The sequence below is a fragment of the Engystomops pustulosus genome, chromosome 4, assembly GCF_040894005.1.
Source record: "Engystomops pustulosus chromosome 4, aEngPut4.maternal, whole genome shotgun sequence".
In the NCBI taxonomy this organism is placed as follows: domain Eukaryota; kingdom Metazoa; phylum Chordata; class Amphibia; order Anura; family Leptodactylidae; genus Engystomops; species Engystomops pustulosus.
Window position 1 is genome coordinate 24,318,792 of NC_092414.1, and position 15,921 is coordinate 24,334,712.

General features: G+C 43.7%; 1 long non-coding RNA gene across 1 annotated transcript in view; it reads right to left on the reverse strand.

Annotated features, from left to right (window-relative positions):
• Positions 1-2,243: 2,243 nt before the first annotated feature.
• The window catches only part of LOC140128900 (uncharacterized), a 29,709-nt gene continuing 16,031 nt past the window's right edge, over positions 2,244-15,921 (reverse strand). Inside the window, exons 2-4 of the long non-coding RNA XR_011855174.1 lie at positions 4,866-4,922; positions 3,488-3,606; positions 2,244-2,696 (exon numbers count right to left, since the gene is read on the reverse strand). This is a non-coding gene — a long non-coding RNA (uncharacterized lncRNA). The remainder of the gene's footprint in view (positions 2,697-3,487; positions 3,607-4,865; positions 4,923-15,921) is intronic.

Genomic DNA, 15,921 nt, shown 5'->3' on the forward strand with positions numbered 1-15,921 from the left:
TCATAGAGTGAAAACAGTATTATGGAAATCACAGGGTGTTCCAGGGAGACAGCAGTCAGTTGCCAGCAGCATGAGTAGGCTGCTGAGTGCCACAATGACAAAGGGCCACATTTATCACTTTTGTGCGCCTAAGTGTAGGCGCACAAGCTACAACCATCTGTGATAAGTTAATTTCCTGCCTCTTATTAATCACTTTACTTTAAAACAGTTTAGGCGCAATTTTGGCGCAGTTCAGGCGCAATGTTAGATTCAGGCACTTACATGTGATCCTGCTACAAGCTCCTCTCTGCTTCTCCCACAGCCCAGAATGAAGATAACACTCACAGCAGCACCCAGGTGTGTGACACCCAGCACCCAGTGACCTCCTCAGCAGGGGCTTCTCCTGGAGGGGATCCCCCAGTGCTGGTCTCCTGCTGCACCCCTGTAATTCTGCACAGTATCCCCCTCAGACACTGTGCAGAATTACATGGGGGACACTTGTATGTCGTATCTGCAAGCTTCTGCAAACTTGTGCAAACTTCTCTTGCTCTTGCTGTGAGCTCAGCGTTTTGCAGAATATTTTGTAAATAGAAGGTGATGAACTGTAAATAGAGTCTGCAGCTCCTGTCTGTAATGTATCTAATGTATCTATTATATGTTCTAGTGTCTGGCTGAGCTCTGCTGCTAGAAATGAGCTGTTCTGCAAAGGGGCTCAGTGCTTTCTTCTCAGATAACGCCACCTTCGGGCTGGAGTGTTTTTGCGCCCGTTTTTACGCCTAAATGAAAACGTAGCAAGTGATGAATATCATTAGGCGCAGCAAAACATCTGGATTGGTAAGACAGATGAGGGAAAGCTGGTTATTTTTGCTGCGCGGCTAGTTTGGCGTTTAATCGCAAAAATGGCGCAAAAACTGTGCGCCTGAATGAAAAGGCGCAAAAGCAACAGAAAAAACGAGTGATACATGTGGCCCAAAATATGGAGGCGGCAGCAACATCGTAGGCCACAGAGTGGCAGAATGACAGAGTCTGGAGTTGGTGGCGGCAGCAACATCAGGAGGTCAGAGAGTGGCACAATGACAAATTCTGGAGCTGGCAGCAACATGGTAGGCCTTAGAGTCGCACAATGACAGAGAGCTGAGGTGGGTGACAATTCAGGTCCATGGTAAAGATGATGGGAGGCAGATGGAGCAGCTGGCAGCAGATGTGTGGCCCCTCATCCTCATAGACTGTAAGCTCTTGTGTCACCCCCTCATCCTCATAGACTGTAAGCTCTTGTGTCCCTCCTCATTCTCATAGTCTGTAAGCTCTTGTGTCACCCCCTCATCCTCATAGACTGTAAGCTCTTGTGTCCCTCCTCATCCTCATAGACTGTAAGCTCTTGTGTCACCCCCTCATCCTCATAGACTGTAAGCTCTTGTGTCCCCCCTCATCCTCATAGACTGTAAGCTCTTGTGTCACCCCCTCATCCTCATAGACTGTAAGCTCTTGTGTCCCTCCTCATCCTCATAGACTGTAAGCTCTTGTGTCACCCCCTCCTCCTCATAGACTGTAAGCTCTTGTGTCACCCCCTCATCCTCATAGACTGTAAGCTCTTGTGTCACCCCCTCATCCTCATAGACTGTAAGCTCTTGTGTCCCTCCTCATTCTCATAGTCTGTAAGCTCTTGTGTCCCTCCTCATTCTCATAGACTGTAAGCCCTTGTGTCCCCCCTCATCCCCCTAGATTGTAAGCCTTTGTGTCACCCCTCATCCTCATAGACTGTAAGCTCTTGTGTCACCCCTTCATCCTCATAGACTGTAAACTCTTGTGTCACCCCCTCATCCTCATAGACTGTAAACTCTTGAGAGCCAGGCCCTCACTCCTATTGTCCCGTATGACTACGGAATATGATGGCGCTTTATATATAAAGATTATTATTATGATTTATTTAAATAATCAATACAGCTTGTATGCTTCATGGGAAAAATATGCTGAATTCTTTTGTTGAAAAACAGAATTAAATACATTCTACATTTTAGTTTTAAACATGTTTTATTATATATCAGTTATTTACAGACAGTATACAGAGGATCCTTTGTGAAAATGACAAATTTCACATTATCATCCCAATACCTCACCTTCCAACATAGTGTGAATATATCAGTAGTCATAGTAGTAGAGGAGAAGTCATCTTTTTAGTGTTTTGTGATTTGCAGTATTTGTTATGTTTGCAGTTCTCATTGTTTTGCTGGAAAGAGTCATTTTATCAAATGGTAGGAGCCAAGTAAGAGGAGAAAGAAGAATTTTTATTTTCAGAAATATTACGAATGTTTTTTCTTTATTCACCTGTATTATGGATTTTTAAATGTGACCATTCATATATTTATGTATATACACATGAGAATTTATGTATTTATAGACACCGCTGCCAATAAAAAGCCACCCATAGCCACCAGACCTAAATTGCATCCTACATGGTATGTTCTGGTATTCAATATTTGAGGCTTACATATGAACAAGGAGCAACAGATATGAGAAAACACTGGTCTAAAAGATTAATATATTGTGTATATTAATATATTCGGAGACCTGCTAGCGGTAAGTCATCCCCCCACCACCACAATGTAAAATATAATTATGTCTGCAGATTAGTAAGAAGGAAGGTGCTGGGTTATTACAATGTGGAGCTCTGGTTCTTGGTACAACAATCACATCATCAGGATTTTCAGCTTCATGACCTGAGAACAGAGACATAGAGGTAAGTATTCATTCAGAGGGTATTAGGAGCAGGGGGCAGGTAGAGCGAGTGAGTGACAGAGAGACAGGCAGGGAGAGTAACTGAACTGAGAGACAGACAGGAAGAGTAAGTGAGTGACAGAGAGACAGGCAGGGAGAGTAACTGAACTGAGAGACAGACAGGAAGAGTAAGTGAGTGACAGAGAGACAGGCAGGGAGAGTGAGTAAGAGACAGACAGGAATAGTGAGTGACAAAGAGATAGGCAGAGAGAGTAACTGAGAGACAGACAGGAAGAGTGTTTGAGTGAGTGAGTAACAGAGAGACAGGAAGGGAGAGTGAGTAAGAGACAAACAGGAAGAGTAAATGAGTGAGTGACAGAGAGAAAGGCAGGGAGAGTAACTGAGAGACAGACAGGAAGAGTAAGTGAGTGAGAGAGACAGGCAGGGAGAGTGAGGATATGTAGTAGACTGTAAAACCAGGCATAAAGGAACCTTAAGAGGTGGGAAATAACTATGTGACAGCTGTCAATGTCAATATTCCTCTAAATTGGGTTTTCCAACTTAAAGCAGGATGTCCATGTCAGATCTGTTGAAGTCTAACACTCAGACATCACCAATCAGATAATTTTGGCTGCCTTTGGATCTGGACCACAGAGTATGGAACCAGAAGTAATTCTCTGTTCTATGTGTAGTGGCTGAGCTGCAGTTACCAGATCCCACCACCACGCAGAGAACGGAGCTGTTCTTTCATCTCAGTTGTCTGTGCTGATAGTTGTACTAGACCTATACTAACCTTTTGTTACTCTTTTCCCTGTGTCTCATTCTCTGCAGGCTTTTCATTTTGAGCTTCTCCATCAGTTGCATCTCTTTTCTTGTTTTTATCACACATGAATATCCCTCCTTTTTTAAAATCTGAAATTAGAACAAAAAATTTGACCAATTCAACCCCAGAAGACAAATGTGCAGCACAGAAGGAGGTCTGCACCTAGAGATCACCGTCTGTCAGCATCTGTGCTCAGGCCCTACCATACTGCGCATGCGCAGGCTTCCATCCACCACACTTAAAGAAGTCGGTGGGGTTGAGGGTGGCGTGTTATGGAGTCATTGTTGTCGGAGCTAGAAAATCACCCCTGGCTGCACTAAGGTGCCCATTCACATGATTAATAGTGATTTTTTTTCTGTGTGGCATGAACATGCATCTAATAGACAACATCTTGAAGAGCCTTTGATCCAGGTTTGATCAAACTGGCCATCTGATCAGTATGGAGCATCCCAATTTCTTGTAACAGTAGAACTTGGGGGAAAGACGGGTTGAGGTGTTGGAAATGGCTTAGGAATAGAGGTTGGAGGACAACCCCTGTTCACGAATGGTGGATGTTTGGTCTTTTACATATGGTCCTGGCTCCTTAGAAGGGCTGGTACATTAGGGGCTACCTTTTTACATGTACCAATGGTGTCAATGATCTTAGAATTTTTATAAGTGATTCTCTTTTGCATATGTGTTTACTTCCTTAATAATAATGAATGTTCATCAAGTCATTCAGCACTCCTGCTACTCCTGTGCTGAGTATAGAATCTTAGTGATTCTTTCTTTGCATATCTGAGCTCTGATGAATAGGAGGAGCTGTAGCAGCAGAGTTATGATTCATCCAGCTCCCCACCCTCTCCTCCTGTTTCTGTCAGTTAGGACTGAAAGTGAAAAGAGAGACACAGTGGGAGACACCATGAGGATGGGCTGGAGCAGTGAGAGATGGTAGCTGTTTCTTTAAGCAGAGGGCAGCATGGTGTGAACGGGGAAAGCCTGAAGCTCTCAAAGGAGGCCATACAGTGCAGAGATTTGTTTAATGGAATAGATTTATTGAAAAGTGGCCAACCCCTTTACCACAATATAGAATAGCTCACTCTAGAGGACTTGTGATGGACAGCTTTATAGACAGCATGTAATGCTACATTTCTCCTGTGGGGGCACTGCAGAGGAACTGAGCACTTCCTGTCAGACTTCCCAACTGATCGCTGAGATTTGTGATCTGCTCATTTAGAATGGACTGACGGAACGTATAGTGTTTCCAGAATGTAGAATCATTTTAGGATGTTAAAAGAAGCAAAAGTTTATAATTTTATGTATAGAAATTATTTTTAAATTAAAGTTTACCAATATTGATTTTACTTACACACATAAAATGGATTTTCCAACATTGTTATAATGTTCCAGAGGCAACAGGTATGTCCTAAAGGAGCAAAAAGCAGACGAAAAATGAAAACTTGTTAAAAAGTGTTGCCATAGGTAACTATAAATTACAAATCATAGGCTGGGATATATATTGTGGCTCAAGCAAGTTGGGATCTTGGTAGAACTCTATAAAAAAAATCACCATTTTTTGGATCTGCACTTTCCATGCATATGATGTGAAGAGAGCCATAGCTCAAACTCTCATCAAAGGGGAGCAAAAACAGAGAGTAAAGGAAACCTGCCAACAGGACACACATTTTCACCTAAAGACATGCTCTCATAGACTTTCATATTAATTCCCAATTTGCTTTTATAACTAACATTACTGACAATTATTTTTAAAAGTTGGTAAAAGTATACCTGGCTCCTTTCCTAAAAACTCATGTTGTCTCTTACAAGGCGGCAATCATCACCATCATTATCTGCTCTGTGCTCTCCTAGATCTCTGCTACATCCTGTCTCCCTCCTCCCCCTTCCCTCAAACACCCATTAGCTGACCCTGTGCTCCAAACAAATCACTAGAGGATAGAAAGGCAAACAAGGGGAGACTGAATAGCGCTCCTAGAGTAGTATTCTTATTCGAACATGGGTGGTGGTGATAGATGAAGACAATTGGACTGAGGCTCACCAGATGGGGTTGTGCTACGTTAGGCACAACACTAATTAGCGTTTGGTTGTACGTAGGTGAGTGAGGGGGTGCTGCCTTCAGACAGTGGATATTGGGACACGGTTGCCAGGACGGTCAAGATCAGGATATGCAGAGGTAGATCAGGAGTTGTCTGTTGCGGCGCACACACAGGTTCAGATACGATACGTCATATTAAGGATAACATTTATTGATAATCTCGGATCACAACGCGTTTCAGATTAGTGTGACTCCTTTCTCAAGTGGTGTCAAACTGAAGCGTCAGAAGTAAAGATTCTTTCCCAGTTGCTCCAGAAATCTTGAAATCTTGGTTGGAGTAGGTTCCCTATAAGGATTACAGCCTGAATTGGTCAATCCTTTTTAAAAGGGTAATAATTCCAGAATTATTTTGTTATTGAGCAGCTATCCTTTGAAATCTTGCATTCCATCTGATCAAGTGTTTGAAGATTCCAAATGTTTCAGATGACCGTTGTCTTTATTTTAATCCAATAACAGCCCAGGATTAAAGGGGCAGCAACGTGGGAAACTGGCAGGTCTCCCTCCCCTATACCCCTGACAGAACCATATTGTCACGGGTGACTCCGCGATCCACGTCTCGGATCGCGTGTGCTACTGTTCTCCAATATGTGCTGCCCCGTCCCCGGCCTGTACTCACCTCTCCAGGGTGGCTCCGTCCAGGCCGCATGCCCCCTCTGACTAGGCCGCCCACGCCCCCGCTGCTAGGGCGCGCGCGCCGGCTCTTCGAGGATTTAAAGGGCCAGTATCCTCCTAATTGGCGCTGGCATTCCCGGCTCTGCTATATAATCCGGTGGCTCCCAGCATCCCCTGCCAGATCTTCAAATCCTTCCACTAAAGAGAAAGCCCTCCGTGTTTCCTGAGCGTTTCCTGTGTTCCAGTAGCGGTCCTGCGTTCCCTGTGTTCCTACCTTGGCTGCCACCGCGGGTCTAGTTGCACCTGTGGAGCGACCTGGTGGCTGTCCGCTGCAGCAAGACCATCCCATTCACTCTGGCGAAGACCAGGGGTCCACTTAGACCCCGCTCCCGGGTTGTGGCTAGCATCATCATCCCCCGCAGTGGTCCAGGGAGTCCACTGACTTTAGCCCCAAGAGACTCTTCCCACATCTCCGTGCATGACACATATACAGTATACATAGCACCGTGCAAACAATCACCGTGCAAAACAATCACTGTGTTTTTTTTTTTTTTTTGCTTATTCCACCATATTTGCAACTTTTTACCAGCACATTGCACAGAATATTAATTGGTACCTCGAGGAAGGGCACACTTACCTGTTACACCCCCCCCCTGCCCAGGTGAATGTCGTGTGCCACCACCTGCTTTACCCAACCAGCAGAGGAGATGTTATAGGCCACACTCACTATTACACCCCCTACTACCTATGTGTCTCATATGCCACAACTTGCTGCACCCACCCACCACAGGAGATATTTTTTAGGATCTACCCAGGGGCGTAACTTGAGGGGGTGCAGTGGGTGTGGTCGCACCCGGGCTCAAGAGGTTTACAGGGCCCTTATGTTGTCACTTTCCCATATGAGAAGACTATTACTATAAACCATACATTGTAGTCGGGGGCCTGGCACAGACTTTGCACTGGGGCCCATAAGCTTCTAGTTACACCACTGGATCTACCTACCTGTTACACCCATACCTGCCCAGGTGTAAATCATGTGACCAGCGCCTGCTGCCCCCACCTACCAGAGCCAATCTTATAGGGAATATATATACCTGTTACCCCCTACCCAGATGTATGCCCATCACTTGCTGCCCCCACCTAACAGATATAGATATACGTATATATATAGATCTGCAGGTAATATACACATATTTGCACTGAACTCATGTAGAGGAAGTTGTTCCATCAATAACTAGAGGAGAATGAAGGATGGAAACTCAAAAACACAGAAAAACCTTAAACCAATTATTGTTGCCGGATAGGGAGAAGGGGTTGGGGGGTTCACATGTAGACAACATCCAACTCCGACATCCGGGGTCTGCAGATGCCTGTCTAAAATTTTGAAAAAGCTTTATTGACCGACACGTTTCGACAAGGAGTCTTAAACTTGGCCATTGAATCATTTCTGTCATCCTTGCGATTTTGGGTGAAGGTGCAAGTCTGTCTGCCAACTATGTCATCCCTTCAGGCATATATTTTATTTTGTGGAAGCAACAGAACATAACAACATGTGCAAACCTGTGATTACAAGGTTGCAGGCAAGACAATAGCGCTGGTAATTCTTCTGCACCAATAGATATGGGTCTATTCCGCTATTACAAGGGGCAGATATCCCCTTAATGTATCCCACTGGGGCAGGGGCAGATTAAGACCTCCATGGGCTCTGGGCTGTGTGAATATTATAGCCCCTACAAGTCTGGAATCACTTCCTACATCTGGTGATAGAATCAGCTTCTTGGGGAATGGAGGATCCTTCCCTTCTGCTACTTTCAATCCGTGGTATCAGAACCTTTGGAGAACCTTCAAGGGTCCTAAATTGGTTCTTGTGTACATGTATATTGAGAGAAGGAACAGATGAGGTTTCATGCTTGGAGGTTCTTCTCATTCTAAAATTTGGTGGGTATTTTGGGTGGCCATGGGTACAATTATACACATACTATGCTACATATTGTACAGAATAATATGTATATAACCTATATGTGATGTATATATGCTGTATCTGTGATTAGTATATACTGTATGTGTGTATATATGCTGTACATTTGTATATAGCATGTACGTATGTGTGCATATGCTCTATATGTGTGGGCATGAGTGTATAAATGTGTGATTGTAACTTGCATGTGTATGTACACAAATGTGTATATTTTGTAAGTAGGAAGGGTGCCCCCATTCAGAAGCCTACTATGGGGCCCTGCCTCTCCTAGTTACCCCCCTGCCTAGTGTCATGCGGGCAACCAGCATTGCAATCTGCTCAAGTTATTGTGGATTTTTAGTGCAAAATTACAGTGGTTTTTCATTCAGATTTTGAAGGTCAGTAACTATAGATCAGCAAATTATACAAGATTCGATTCGGAGAAGTTTCGCCAAGTTTTCCAAAAGGTTTGGTACAATGTTACTACAAGTATCCTGGAATTTAGAGTATATAACCATGGCATAAGGAAATCAGTGGTAAGTCCCGTTACAATTGCCTGACCTGTTTCGGTCCACTTGGGTCCTTAATTATAGCTATAATAATAATACTTTATATAGCGCACACAGATTACGCAGCGCTGCACAGAGCTTGCCAATTCAGTCCCTGTCCCCATGGGGCTCACAATCTAATCAAACTACCTGTATATTTAAGAGGAAATCGGAGGACCCAGAGGAAACCCACGCAAACACATAGAGAACATACAAACTCTTTGCAGATGTTGACCTGGATGGGACTTGAATCCAGGACCCCAACGCTGCAAGGCTGTAGTGCTAACCACTGAGCCACCTATGAATAATTGTAACGGACTGATTTCCTTATGCCGTATTGTAATGAACAATAAATCTTAGAACTCTAAATGCTGGAAATAAAAACAATCTGCACCTCATGTCAATGTCTGCATGGAAAAAAGTTTTTTAAACTCTCATTCACACAAATAGTATTGTATTAGCAGATTTTCCTTGCCATAAATCTGCATCTTATATGCATTGAGTGCAGGTATAAAAAGTTAAAAAAAATAATAAAACTGATAAAAACCAATACATTTTGCATCATGTCTTTATATACAACACAATAAACATCAGAAAAACAAGTTAAAACTTATTGTAATGTAATTCGGAAAAAAAAAATCCAAAAGTCTCAAAATTATTTTCCCACCTCTGCACTGAGAAATGTAAGTGAATTCTAAACTTTAGTTATACACAATCTAATGCAAAACCTAAAACACCAGCAAAACATTGGACTACGTTAGACAAGTGTGAACTGTAGCTGATACATGGAGTGAAGTCAGTGTTACCTGTGTATTAGGCTGGGGTTGTCCTGTGCTCGCAGATCTCGCAGTCCTTCTATCTCCGATGGATTAATGTTGTGTTATATATAAGGAATTATACGGAAATGGGTTGTCCGTAAGGAATTTTAGTGTAAATACTTTACATGTAATTAGCACCACACCCCAAGCACTCACACACACTCCCTCTAGCGAGTGCACACAATTTATCTTTGCTGAGTGGTTATTTAGTATTTGTAGATAAAACCAAAATCCTTAAGGCTGCGTTCACACGTTGCGTTTTGGTCGCGTTTTCATTGCGTTTGAAACGCATATACAACAGCTGATGAGAGGCGATTTGCCTAATTACATTACTGTTTACGTTTGTAAACGCAATGCTAACGCATGTGTTAACAAAACGCATGCGTTAATGCGTTGTCAACGCATGCGTTAACATAGCGTTTGCGATGCGTTTTGTAAACGGAAATGTTAACAGTGATGTAATTAGGCAAATCACCCCTCCTCAGCTGTTGTATATGCGTTTCAAACGCAATCAGGGCCGACGCTATGGGTAGGCAAAGTGGGCAATTGCCCAGGGCACAGCGCCCTACGGGAGCGGTATGGTGCAGCACACGTGAGGCACCGTACCGCTCCGTACCCCGGAAAAAGATAGGACCTGTCCTATCTTTACCCGTAGTACGGCGCTGTGCCCCATTACTTCCTATGGAGAGGAGCGGGGGTGAGCTGCGCTCACCTCCTCCTCTTCTCCCCGTGCACTGCCGTTGCCCGCTACGGTACGGTACGGGCGGGGAACGGCAGTGTGAACGTAGCCTTACTGTTTTAGGAAATTATATTTTCTTTATATAACTATTCTGGATTTTACATATTTGAATGTTAATTGCCAAATGCATCGTCTGGTTGTCTGCTTTATAGGTTTATATAATTATATAGTTTTATGGCACCTTTACTTTTTTATTCTGTTTTATTGCTATATTTTGCAGGTTGTGACTGTCTTAAAATGTGTAGCTGAAAAGCAGATATCTAGTTATTACATATTAGTGATATTATGTGGATTTATTTATGTGAACATATCAATATGGGACATTTGTGAACTCTACACTTGTCCATCTATTATATTTAGGAGATGTGAAGGTAAATATTTTCTGTTTGGAACAAATTTCTTGCCATCAAAGTCAATTTTTAAATATTTTTTATAAAATGTTTCAGTTTGATTCAAAATTGCATGAAGGCGCCTATGTCTATAAACTCTTTGATGCAATTTTGCAAATGGGGCAAGTGTCTGCTTTCAGAAAATATCGGTCCCTGTCCCCATTGGGCCTCACAGTCTAATCAACCTACCAGTAATTTTTTGGAGTGTGGGAGAAAACCTGGAGGACCCAGAGGAAACCCACGCAGACACAGAGAGAACATACAAACTCTTTGCAGATGTTGACCAGCGCTGCAAGGCTGTAGTGCTAACCACTGAGCCACTGTGCTGCCCATCAATCGCAATATGATCTATCTCCTATAAAATTCTTCAAAATTACAGTTTGTTTTACCAAACTAAAGGGAGCCTCTTACTGACTGTGACTGGTCATAAAATAGTTATATTTTGGGGCCCCACTTTTAGTTTTGCCCAGGGCCCCACTTTGTCTAGAACCGGCCCTGAACGCAATGAAAACGTAGGTGTGAACGCGCCCTAAAAATTAATTGGGGGGAATTTATCATTTGTCTTGATTGTCTTTGGTCAATTCCATTTTTGTTTTATCTGAATTCATCACGTGAGTCTATGTACGTTTTTTAATATTTGTTTTTTTTTTTGGTTTGTCTCAAAATGCTCTTTTTTGGTGCACATGTCCCTTGATGTCTTGATAAATTTAGTAGTGGTTTTTATCCTATTTCTACGTCACGGGGTGAGTGGAGTCATTTTGCACCAAAACTTGCGCCAAAGCGAAAATTTGCACCAAATCCCAAATCATGAATTCAGTTCAGTTTTGTGAAATCCAGGCCAATCAAATAATGAATTTGGAGCAAGCAGGGTCTGAGTCGTAGTGACTTTGCACTGTCCTATATTCAATGCAAAGTAGCAAAACAGCATTTTTACAATAACTACGCCAAAACAATGCCTAACATAGACAAATAACCCAATGATAAATACCCCTATTGTACTTGTGTCTGTAACCAAATACTTATTTTTCTTTCCTACTAAGTATCTAAATTTCTTAGGCCCCTTTCACACTTGTGTTTTTCACGTGCGCGTTCTGCGCATGCTTTTGACGCTCCAAACTCGCATTGCGCTCTGTCCCATTGTTTTCAATGGGCTTGTTCTTATTTGCATGTTTCTTCACGGGCGTCAAAATTGCAGCATGATCTAGTTTTGCATTGCACACCCGTTCAAGTCAATGGAGACGCATTGCACTTGTGAGCATTGCAGGTATAATGCGAGTGCTATGTGTTTTAAATGGATGGGTTGCTAGGTGATGTGAAAAAAAGGCAGAAAGTGGTATGTGGGTGCTAGGTGATGTGAAAAAAGGCAGGAAGTGGTATGTGGGTGCTAGGTGATGTGAAAAAAGGCAGGAAGTGGTATGAGGGTGCTGGGTGATGTGAAAAAAGGCAGGAAGTGGTATGTGGGTGCTAGGTGATGTGAAAAAAAGGCAGGAAGTGGTATGTGGGTGCTGGGTGATGTGAAAAAAGGCAGGAATGGTATGTGGGTGCTAGGTGATGTGAAAAAAGGCAGGAAGTGGTATGTGGGTGCTAGGTGATGTGAAAAAAGGCAGGAAGTGGTATGTGGGTGCTAGGTGATGTGAAAAAAGGCATAAAGTGGTATGTGGGTGCTAGGTGATGTGAAATAAAGGCAGGAAGTGGTATGTGGGTGCTAGGTGATGTGAAAAGAGGCAGGAAGTGGTTGTGGGTGCTAGGTGATGTGAAAAAAGGCAGGAACTGGTATGTGGGTGCTAGGTGATGTGAAAAAAAGCAGGAAGTGGTATGTGGGTGCTAGGTGATGTGAAAAAAGGCAGGAAGTGGTATGTGGGTGCTAGGTGATGTGAAAAAAGGCAGGAAGTGGTATGTGGGTGAGAGGTGATGTAAAAAAAGGCAGTAAGTGGTATGTGGGTGCTAGGTGATGTGAAAAAAAGGCAGGAAGTGGTATGTGGGTGCTAGGTGATGTGAAAAAAGGCAGGAAGTGGTATGTGGGTGCTAGGTGATGTGAAAAAAGGCAGGAAGTGGTATGTGGGTGCTAGGTGATGTGAAAAAAGGCAGAAAGTGGTATGTGGGTGCTAGTTGATGTAAAAACAGGCATGAAGTGGTATGTGGGTGCTAGTTGATGTGAAAAAAGGCAGGAAGTGGTATGTGGGTGTTAGGTGATGTGAAAAAAGGCAAGAAGTGGTATGTGGGTGCTACGTGATGTGAAAAAAGGCAGGAAGTGGTATGTGGGTGCTAAGTGATGTGAAAAAAGGCAGAAAGTGGTATGTGGGTGCTAGAAGATGTGAAAAATGGCAGAAAGTGGTATGTGGAAGCTAGGTGATGTGAAAAAAGGCAGAAAGTGGAATGTGGGTGTTAGGTGATGTGAAAAAAGGCAGGAAGTGGTATGAGGGTGCTGGGTGATGTGAAAAAAGGCAGGAAGTGGTATGTGGGTGCTAGGTGATGTGAAAAAAAGGCAGGAAGTGGTATGTGGGTGCTGGGTGATGTGAAAAAAGGCAGGAATGGTATGTGGGTGCTAGGTGATGTGAAAAAAGGCAGGAAGTGGTATGTGGGTGCTAGGTGATGTGAAAAAAGGCAGGAAGTGGTAAGTGGGTGCTAGGTGATGTGAAAAAAGGCATAAAGTGGTATGTGGGTGCTAGGTGATGTGAAATAAAGGCAGGAAGTGGTATGTGGGTGCTAGGTGATGTGAAAAGAGGCAGGAAGTGGTTGTGGGTGCTAGGTGATGTGAAAAAAGGCAGGAACTGGTATGTGGGTGCTAGGTGATGTGAAAAAAAGCAGGAAGTGGTATGTGGGTGCTAGGTGATGTGAAAAAAGGCAGGAAGTGGTATGTGGGTGCTAGGTGATGTGAAAAAAGGCAGGAAGTGGTATGTGGGTGAGAGGTGATGTAAAAAAAGGCAGGAAGTGCTATGTGGGTACTAGGTGATGTGAAATAAAGGCAGGAAGTGGTATGTGGGTGCTAGGTGATGTGAAAAAAGGTAGGAAGTGGTATGTGGGTGCTAGGTGATGTGAAAAAAGGCAGGAAGTGGTATGTGGGTGCTAGGTGATGTGAAAAAAAGGCAGGAAGTGGTATGTGGGTGCTAGGTGATGTGAAAAAAGGCAGGAAGTGGTATGTGGGTGCTAGGTGATGTGAAAAAAGGCAGGAAGTGGTATGTGGGTGCTAGGTGATGTGAAAAAAGGCAGAAAGTGGTATGTGGGTGCTAGTTGATGTAAAAACAGGCAGGAAGTGGTATGTGGGTGCTAGTTGATGTGAAAAAAGGCAGGAAGTGGTATGTGGGTGTTAGGTGATGTGAAAAAAGGCAAGAAGTGGTATGTGGGTGCTACGTGATGTGAAAAAAGGCAGGAAGTAGTATGTGGGTGCTAAGTGATGTGAAAAAAGGCAGAAAGTGGTATGTGGGTGCTAGAAGATGTGAAAAATGGCAGAAAGTGGTATGTGGAAGCTAGGTGATGTGAAAAAAGGCAGAAAGTGGAATGTGGGTGTTAGGTGATGTGAAAAAGGGCAGAAAGTGGTATGTGGGTGCTAGGTGATGTGAAAAAAGAAAGGAAGTGGTATGTGGGTGCTAGGTGATGTGAAAAAAAGGCAGGGAGTGGTTTGTGGGTGCTAGGTGATGTGAAAAAAGGCAGAAAGTGGTATGTGGGTGCTAGGTGATGTGAAAAAAGGCAGGAAGTGGTATGTGGGTGCTAGGTGATGTGAAAAAAGGCAGGAAGTGGTATGTGGGTGCTAGGTGATGTGAAAAAAGGTAGGAAGTGGTATGTGGGTGCTAGGTGATGTGAAAAAAGGCAGGAAGTGGTATGTGGGTGCTAGGTGATGTGAAAAAAGGCAGGAAGTGGTATGTGGGTGAAAGGTGATGTGAAAAAAGGCAGGAAGTGGTATGTGGGTGCTAGGTGATGTGAAAAAAGGCAGGAAGTGGTATGTGGGTGCTAGGTGATGTGAAAAAAGGCATAAAGTGGTATGTGGGTGCTAGGTGATGTGAAATAAAGGCAGGAAGTGGTATGTGGGTGCTAGGTGATGTGAAAAAAGGCAGGAAGTGGTTGTGGGTGCTAGGTGATGTGAAAAAAGGCAGGAAGTGGTATGTGGGTGCTAGGTGATGTGAAAAAAAGCAGGAAGTGGTATGTGGGTGCTAGGTGATGTGAAAAAAGGCAGGAAGTGGTATGTGGGTGCTAGGTGATGTGAAAAAAGGCAGGAAGTGGTATGTGGGTGAGAGGTGTTGTAAAAAAAAAGGCAGGAAGTGGTATGTGGGTGCTAAATGATGTGAAAAAAGGCAGAAAGTGGTATGTGGGTGCTAGGTGATGTGAAAAAAGGCAGGAAGTGGTATGTGGGTGCTAGGTGATGTGAAAAAGGCAGGAAGTGGTATGTGGGTGCTAGGTGATTTGAAAAAATGCAGGAAGTGGCACGTGGGTGCTAGGTGATGTGAAAAAATGCAGGAAGTGGCACGTGGGTACTAGGTGATGTAAAAAAAGTCAGCAAGTGGTATGTGGGTGCTAGGTGATGTGAAAAAAGGCAGGAAGTGGTATGTGGGTGCTAGGTGATGTGAAAAAAGGCAGGAAGTGGTATGAGGGTGCTGGGTGACGTGAAAAAAGGCAGGAAGTGGTATGTGGGTGCTAGGTGATGTGAAAAAAAGGCAGGAAGTGGTATGTGGGTGCTGGGTGATGTGAAAAAAGGCAGGAATGGTATGTGGGTGCTAGGTGATGTGAAAAAAGGCAGGAAGTGGTATGTGGGTGCTAGGTGATGTGAAAAAAGGCAGGAAGTGGTATGTGGGTGCTAGGTGATGTGAAAAAAGGCATAAAGTGGTATGTGGGTGCTAGGTGATGTGAAATAAAGGCAGGAAGTGGTATGTGGGTGCTAGGTGATGTGAAAAGAGGCAGGAAGTGGTTGTGGGTGCTAGGTGATGTGAAAAAAGGCAGGAACTGGTATGTGGGTGCTAGGTGATGTGAAAAAAAGCAGGAAGTGGTATGTGGGTGCTAGGTGATGTGAAAAAAGGCAGGAAGTGGTATGTGGGTGCTAGGTGATGTGAAAAAAGGCAGGAAGTGGTATGTGGGTGAGAGGTGATGTAAAAAAAAGGCAGGAAGTGCTATGTGGGTACTAGGTGATGTGAAATAAAGGCAGGAAGTGGTATGTGGGTGCTAGGTGATGTGAAAAAAGGCAGGAAGTGGTATGTGGGTGCTAGTTGATGTGAAAAAAGGCAGGAAGTGGTATGTGGGTGCTAGGTGATGTGAAAAAA